Raw genomic sequence first — 8,614 nt, forward strand, 5'->3', positions numbered from 1 at the left:
ATTTAGGTTCCACGAAGACTTGTCTTGATGGGCTTTTGTCAGACTGAAAAAATAGTACCAATAGATTAAAATATGTGTAAGCAAAAGTGCCTGTAAATGGCAACAGGTCATGAGAAGAAAGTCACTAGCATGATACAATGTGGAGAGAATTCCCTAGTGTCACTAGAGCATTTAACAATCGCTAGAATGATCTCAGGGTTCAGTTCCAAGGTTTTTGCTTTCTCAATTTTTTTATTGATGACTTTGACTTAATGAGTTGGATCTGTGTATGGGGGTCTTTCCATTGACTGGAGCTGGATTATGCCTTTAGAGCTGGACTGCACCTTTAGAGTGGTAAAAATTTAATATCCACAATGAGTATGTATTCAGTCTTTACTCAGTCCTAACTCAAGCAAACTCCCATTGAAGTCCACAGTAACTTTGGCTCACTCCCACAGTAAATAAGTATTCTCCGACGGCATAACTGGCCTTGGTAATCAATGGACCGTTTCTGGAATCCTTGTAATGAGGCAGAGTGGCCTCTGTGCAGATCTGAGAGGGAGGGACCATTACACTCTCCCAGGTGGACAGAGCCAAACGTGCCCTGCGCCGCTCACCAGAAGTACCAAGGTGGGACAGCATGTAAAGGGAGGGCTCTGTAACTCGGGGCTGGACCAGGGAAGGAGGTGGTCATTTCCTTTAGGGAGCCAACCCCTCTGGTGGATCCCAGACCAGCAGCCAAGCAGACCAGCGCCCTACTTACAGGGAAGCTGGAAGGTTCCAAGGAATTGCTGGAGATGATGCTGCCCACCCACCCCCAATGCTCGGCCCCGTCACTCACTCCTCTTCCCCCCTCCCCTGTTGCTTGCTGGATTGTCTCAAGAAGCCTGTCTGCAGGTAGGAGGTGGCCCTGGCAAGCAGGGTTGGTGCAGATCAGTGACCCGGCACCTCACCCATCCTGCAGTAACTGGACTTTTGGTATGGGTACCATTTAATGCTGCCAGGTCCCCAAAAATCAGGCACCCCTGGAAACCCTAAATGGCAGCTGGACACAGAAGCCAAAAACCAGACTGTCTAGGTAAAAGGTGGACAGGTGGCAACCCTACTCCCTCCAGACCCGAGAGTGAGGGACCATTACAGTCCTGTATGTATTTTAATGGTGACATTTCAGTAGGATCTGGTTTGATTTCACATAGGACTCGTAAAAATATGTCCTGTTTGTCACACTATATTTCTCTCTAAAGTATTGCTCCAGCACCCTTAACTAAACTACCTTAAAATATAGCAAACTGTATCACATTAAAATATCAGCAAAATGGGCAGCGTTGTAGCATGGTTCCCCTATTGCTTACACCAGTGTCACTCATCTAACAAGCAGTAGCAGCTGTTTGAGGCTTTGCTGGTTGGCTTCCGAACGGAGGAGAAATCAGTGATGTGAAGTCTGGGTACAGTCTGAGTGTAACATGTTTTATTTACACATATCCATCCATTCTGGAGCAGAGAGCACGCAGGGCAGTTGGGAATTTCAGCCTAACTGGTGTCCTGTTCCCAGAAGGCAGAGCTGCCTTAAGAATGTTTTCCAGTCAGAGACCACCATACTCTCCTGCTGCTCGCACAGCTCCCTCGTCAAGGACAACACCACCATCTCAACACTGACCCTTCCACATCCAAAATGAACACCACAGCATGTCTGAACATGTTTGCACACTGAGAACTAGGAAGACTATATGTAACAGGGCCACCTACATGGCACCTGCAATAGCATTGCACTATTTATAAATATACATTTAGCATCTATTACATTTAACAGAATATTAAACTATCAAAAGTACAATAGAGAGAATATATTTTCCCCAGAAAATATTTATAACATTATCAAAGATTATAAATTCATAGTCAATAACTTACCTCCAGCTTATTTTAGTGTTTCTTAGTCAATGTTATCATCACTCCAAACGTACAAGGTTTTCCACCATTTCACACAGTATTTTATGTGGTGGGAAGCAAAATCCAGACAATAACTATCTTCTGATGGAATTGGAGTTCTGTTTGTGCCAAAGATCCTGTTAATGATTTTCTATATTTATTGATTAAAACTCGTTTGTTCTGTCTCCATCAATTAGACGTTTGGATCAGCTAGCCAGGGATCAGACAGCGTGTACTGAAAATGTAACAGATGCCCTGAAAGCATATCCTGCTCTCCTAATCTTGTGCCCCTTTCTTTTGCTAGTTAATGTGAATTTGTTTCTAAATTAGCAAAAGGCCAGTAATCAGCAAATGTATACAGAATGAAGTTGAAATGGATGGGAGACAGCCTGTTCCTTTTGGACTAGTTATTCAGTCCAGATGTGTCTTGCATAATTATTTTGCATAAAACCTTAGACATCTAGACATGCTGGGCCAGATTTTTGTTTGCTGTAAATTGTCACTGCACAATTGACTTCAGTGGAGCTATGCTGATTTACGCCAGCTGAGGATCTGACCTGCTCAATATATATTTTTGGAAAGAAGGAATCTTATCTATGTCCTTGAAATAGAATAACTCCAGGTGCCACCAAACCTGCTGTGTCTGGAGACCTGGGGCAAAGCAGACATTTTGAGTTCTATTTGTTTTGACTATAAGTCTGTATCAGCCCTAGAGGAGCTGGCATAATGGGGAGTCTGAAATAGAGGATTTCCTTTGCCTCAGAGCACAAGCCTCTGCTACTTAGCTGATTTGTGTCTGACATACCAGCATGGCCACCTGGCAGACATTTCAGTTCACCTCTGCCTGAGACATAGCAGCATCAATTGTGTTCATGGCAGCTAGTAGAAGAGAAAAGTTCAGGCCAAACTGAACCCAAAGAACCAAAAACTGTTCTAGGAAGGGTGTAAGGGAAGTATTGTTTATTATTTAAGCTAATTTACATGGGGAGGGGTATTTTATTTTTGAGAACTTTTGTGTGAGGGATAGCTACTCACATGAGCTCCATTAGTCTTAGCAATGGAGAAAGAAAGGAAAAATAACCAATCTAAATACATTTTAGACTTTGGAAGATAAGGAGCTGAGTGGAATATTTCTGGTGGGACCAGGGGCATGACTTTGATCTTGCTAATGCTAATGTATAAAAGAAGTAACTCAGTGGAAGTCAATGGAGTTACAACAGGCCTATGGTTTCCAATCATGGCTGATTTACTGAGCTGAATATAGTATGTATGTGAAGCACAGGAAAAATAGCCCAACCTTGTATTCACTTGGAGCTGGGCAGGGAATCTTCCTCTCTTCCCCTCCTCCACTGAACAAACTGCTATAAGATGTACATAAAGCTGTTGCAGAGATAATAACTAAAGGATTTGCAGCAGGTGTTGAGCATTATAGTACCATCTGGGCCTGTCTAATTCAGCCAAAACAATCTCCTCTGCAATTGCACAGAAGGGTAGAGATCTGATAGTAACTAGTAGTAAATCAAAGTGAGGACAGGGGGAAAGGACAGCAGAAGCCCTGGCTCAAGCATGGAGACTGTTACGGAGGCTAGTAAGGTGGTGGTGGTTCCATTAATCATAAGGAAATGTCAATGCTAGTGGCCAGCTTGCATTCTTTGGCCAATAACTTTTTTATTTCTGTATCATGAAATTTTAAATTTGCCCTGGCTCAGGACTGTTAGGGCATGTGCCAGGTTTCAAAATCAATGCAAAACACACCAACAAATAAAGGAACAAAGAGTTCCCTGCCCGAGTTCAGTTAAAATATTTTCACTTAACTTAGACATAAGGCTGAGAAAATAGATGGTCCATACACAATGCTCTGAAACACAACCATCACTTAGAATTCACTGTCACTGTGTCCTGAATTGCAGCCAGAAAATGACTGGAAATCAGTAGACTTCAGATGTAAAAACTTCAGCAATAGAGAACTCATGACAACTGGTCCAGGACTGATGGGGTGGAGACAGCTGGGGAGGAGAGACAATTGTAATGAGACCCTGAGCTCAGGGGGCTCCCGAAAACATACCATCTATGTAAATAAAGAAATGGGAGAGCTACTGTCCCAACAAACATGATGTACCAGGGCCCCATACTTCTCTTGACAAGCCTGTGGGAGTGGCATCGCTAAATAACCTGCATTCTGCACCAGCTGCAGCTTTTGAGTGAACTTAAGGACTCTCCCTCTCACTATAAAATGTGGCAGCTGTGGGATGTCTGTGCAGCAACTGCACAAAGAAAGACACACACAGACACACATCTCAACCCTGAGCTCCTCCTGTACCCTAAACCCTTCATCCCCAGTCTAGAGCCCCCTCCCACACCCTGAACCCTCATTCCTGGCCCTACCTTGCAGCTCTCACCCCTGCAGCCAAACCCTGAGCCCCTCCCGAGCCCCTCCTAAACCCCTCATGCCAAGCTCCGTTGGGTCATGAGCATCAACAATTTTCTTCAACCGAGTCCCCAGAAAAAAAGCTTGAAAACCACTGCTGTAGGCTACATCACAATAGCAAAGTTGGGGAAAATACTCATAAATCTCATTACTACAGGAATATAATTGATTCTGCAACTGTTCTTACTCAAAAAATAAGAACTAGACAATGGATAGTCATTAAGAAACCAAAAGTTCACTGTTGAAATGTAAATGTAGAGGTAGGACCATACTTCAAACACTTATCAGAAGCCAGAGCCCTCTGTACTACTCCATGAATTATTTGTAGTAATGTATGTTAGATAAATAGACATGAGCAGGAAATGAAATACCCTTGTAGCTCACAAGGTTTGAAATAGGGCACTATGACCCAAACTAAATACCTAAAAATGGTTAAGAACTGAGTGCCTGTTTCAATAACTAACTTGTGACTCCTGATGCTGAATCTTGAAGCAGATGATCTAACAAGGAAACAGGTATCAGGACACCCAATGAATGTCATGCCAGTTGAGACTCTTAGTCCTTAATGCTGTTTTCTGCAATGGCCAAAATTTGATGTTTCAGAGAGACGTTGGGAAGCCCATTACATTATCTTACTGCCATAGACTATGGGTGGGATAGTCAAAAGTCCTCCGTATTGGCATAACTGTGCTCTTTCTGATGTCAATGGGAGCAGAGTTAGGCTGCTTTTAAAAATCTTACCCTATAAATGCAGAATCTCCTTCCAATGTAAATATATAGTCTGGAAGCCTGTATTAATTTAATTTATTAATTAATTTAGTTACTATGCTGCAGCTAATCACTGATTCATCAATATTTCTTGCTAGCTTTCATGGAGGTGACTGATTTGAAATATTTTCTCCTTGATTTTGTTTTTCTCTTATGTATGTTAACATTTTTATAGAGGAAAAGAATTAATAAAAAGATCTTACAAAAAAATTTAGGGTACAGAATGTTGCAATACAAATTAGCCTGGATACTCGTAATTGCAGCATTCATATTGCCTAGGAGAAAATACTGTGCCAGTGGGGCTTGAGCTAGCATGCTAACAATAGCAGTGTGGACATTGTGGCTCGGGCTCTCAGGTCCCCCAGCTTTAGATCTGGAGCCACACTGCTATTTTTTAGCATACTAGCTCGAGTCTGTCTATCCAGGCTGAGTGGGTAGCTCAGTTCTCCTGCTATGGTTATTTCTGCACTGCAGCTGGAAGCAAAAGTATAATGAGTGTATGTATTAACTTCCAGCCCAGCACATCATAGCCTGCACTTTTGCAGGTCATGGAATGCCAGCTTTCAGTAGCCAGAAGCCATATTTCTTCCTTGGCAGCTGAAAGTGTTAATTCCCATGACGTGATAACATAATCATGTTATCTTGTGGTGCTGAGCAGATAATGCATGTCTCCATTGTGAATCCAGGGCTTCCTGGGGGGAGAGGCAAGCAGGGCAATTTGCCCCAGGCCCCACAGGAGCCCTCACGAGATTTTTCAGGGCCCCTGGAGTGGGGTCCTTCACTCGCTCCGGGGGCCCCGGAGCTTCTTCTGCTCCGGGTCTTTGGCAGCAACTCGGCGGTGGGGGGTCCTTCCGCCCCGGGACCCGCCGCCGAAGTGCCGGGTCTTCGGCGGCAATTTGGCTGCGAGGGGCCCCCTGAATCCTCTGGATGGCCCTGTGTGAATCTTTTATATCTTGCCCAATTTTTGTTTTCACAGATTCTGATTTTAAATGAAGTGTCTACACAGAGCTTTCTAGGATCCAAATGCAGGTTTTGGTCATAATCAGTATAGTTTTGGACTCTCCTATCAATAGGTGGGTAATAGTACTCATTATTTATTAATAATCATGTTTGTCACAGTTTCAGGATTAACCGCACCTTTGACACACATTCCCAGTCTTCCTTAAGAGCACTCACTTAAGATTTTAGGCTTTTCACCTGTTGTTTCTCTAGGGGTGGAGTTTTATGTGCCCCTCCCTTCAGATGGGGGTTTTTAGGCTTGGAGTCCTTCTACACCGCACTACAATTTTCCAGCAGGTCTGATCAGTGTCTAGCACCTGTGTTTAACTCTCTTTCTTCAGGGGATAACACAGTATATGCCAATTACCAGCCAACCTTCACAAAACAAACCATTTAATATTAGGGCAAAAGCATTTACAGAGAAAATATATAAAAGAACCTCCATGTATGCTAAAAGTGTTCCAGAGGTCATCCCCAAATCCAACCTAGGGCTCTCATTGACATCTGTCTTTTAAACTGGGTTGCAGCTACCAATGCAGAGTATTAAAATGTTCAGTCTAGAAGTGGGGTACCAGAACATCAGAGCAGGAGTACACAAGTACACTAGAGTTTGTTCTTGAAAGGGGGTTAGCAAGGGTGTCATGTCTCTGCCAGGCCAGAAACAGTGGTGAGTGATCAGCAGTCAATAATGATCTAGTCAAAGTAGCACATCTTGGGACAGTGGGTTTGCTCTAGCTGGGAGAAGACACTTCCTCCTCTTGTCTGAAGGGATGGGGGTTGGGAGTAATGTGAAGTTACCAGAAGCTTCACAGCTTTGGATGGAGTGCTGGGGTGTGTTTAAGTCCTGAGCAGTAGGAAGGGTCAGCAGTGTTCCCAAGGGGCTTGGTGGCTGGACAGTGGGTTCCAATGCTGAGGTGGGGAGTGCCAGACATTAGGTCTGCAGAGGGTGTCCCTAATGATCCTGAGAGTGGGGCACCGGCTGGACTCTATTCAGGCTCCAGGAGCATGAAACACCCCAGGGATCCAGAGTGGCAGAGGTTTCAACTCCTCTCACAACAGGCCTAGTGGGTAGCCAGGAAGGGGCGGGCACTCACTAGGATCAGTAATGGTTTATTACAATATTGTCTAGGAACCAACTGAGATTGGACCCCATTATGCTAGGCTCTGTACAAACACAGAGTAGTAGATAGTCCTTGCCCCTAACCCATGACCTGTCTATCCAACAAAATAATTTCCTAAACTCTTTTGCATCATCTCTCAGAGCTCTGGAACAGCTCCCTATGATTGATTATGTATATTGCTTTAAACTTGATCCAAACTGTTAGTGCCCATGCTTATAAATACTGGCCTCGCTCCATACAGCATGTTTTCCTATGTCTTATCACAGATTATAGAAACTAGATCTTTTCCTATTTTTTATTTTCTATCATCTTGTCCCTCTCTCTGTTAGTTCAGGAATGTTCCCTACAATATATTTCAGAGTATCTTTTCCTGTTTAGTTTTAAGTGACCTTCAGGCTTCCATCAGACTATTTTGTAGTCTAAGAGATCATTGCTAGGAAAAAATTCCAGATAGCCTAAATTTTACTTTGTTCAGTTTCATCCCACTATTTCTAATTGTTATCTTTGCTTTTACTGGTAAGTAAAGGACCTGGATCCCTTTTAGGTTTTGGCTTCTTGGGAAGTGTAAAATAATTCTGGAGTTAGGTGCTGTGGAAAATCCTAAAATAGATAGGAAGTATAAGCAGGACACAATAGGTAGAACAGTACTGAATATTTTGGAGCTATGCAGCATGGATCTGCCTCAAACTTAAAAAAAAACATTATTGACGTTTTATGTTTGTTCGATTGAATAAGCTTTCTTCCTATTATTCCACTTACTGTCCATATTGTCCACCTCTGCTACAAAATTCAGTGGATAGAATTTGTCCTGTAAATATTACTCTTTTTTTCATCCTTCCATCTATTTTTAATCCATTGTTTTAAAAAAAAATTGCAATGTATGTTCCATGTTTGCATTCAGGCCCATACCCTTTGACCCTATTCTGATAGAGCCTCTTTTCTTCCAAATCGTTCTGCTCCACCACCATCCCCTTTAGAAGGAGTCCAGTGGATAGGCCAGCCTAATTAACAAGCAGTATTATCTAGATAATCTCATTAGACTTCATAATCCTGATTAAAATGTGCAGCCAACAACAAATGACAGTTTGTGGCTAAAACAGTTTCACAGGACTGCAATTTTTAGTTGTCCTTCTTATTTCAGAATATGAGGGCATTTTTTTCTGGCATAGTTTCACTCTGAAAGCAGTAAAATATGACAGGAAAAGGCATAAAAAACACATTGCCAATTCAAAATTAAGATAACTAGATATTAATTCATGTTAAGATTAGTTTGTGACTCATGAAAGTTTCTTGAGTCACAAACAAGATTATCTGGTCACATGGCTGCCAGAATACTTGTGATTAACTAATGATTCCACAGTCTCATCAAACCAAACTAAAGGCTTTAAACAGT

Source organism: Gopherus evgoodei, chromosome 6 (assembly GCF_007399415.2).
Source record: "Gopherus evgoodei ecotype Sinaloan lineage chromosome 6, rGopEvg1_v1.p, whole genome shotgun sequence".
Taxonomy (NCBI): Eukaryota; Metazoa; Chordata; order Testudines; family Testudinidae; genus Gopherus; species Gopherus evgoodei.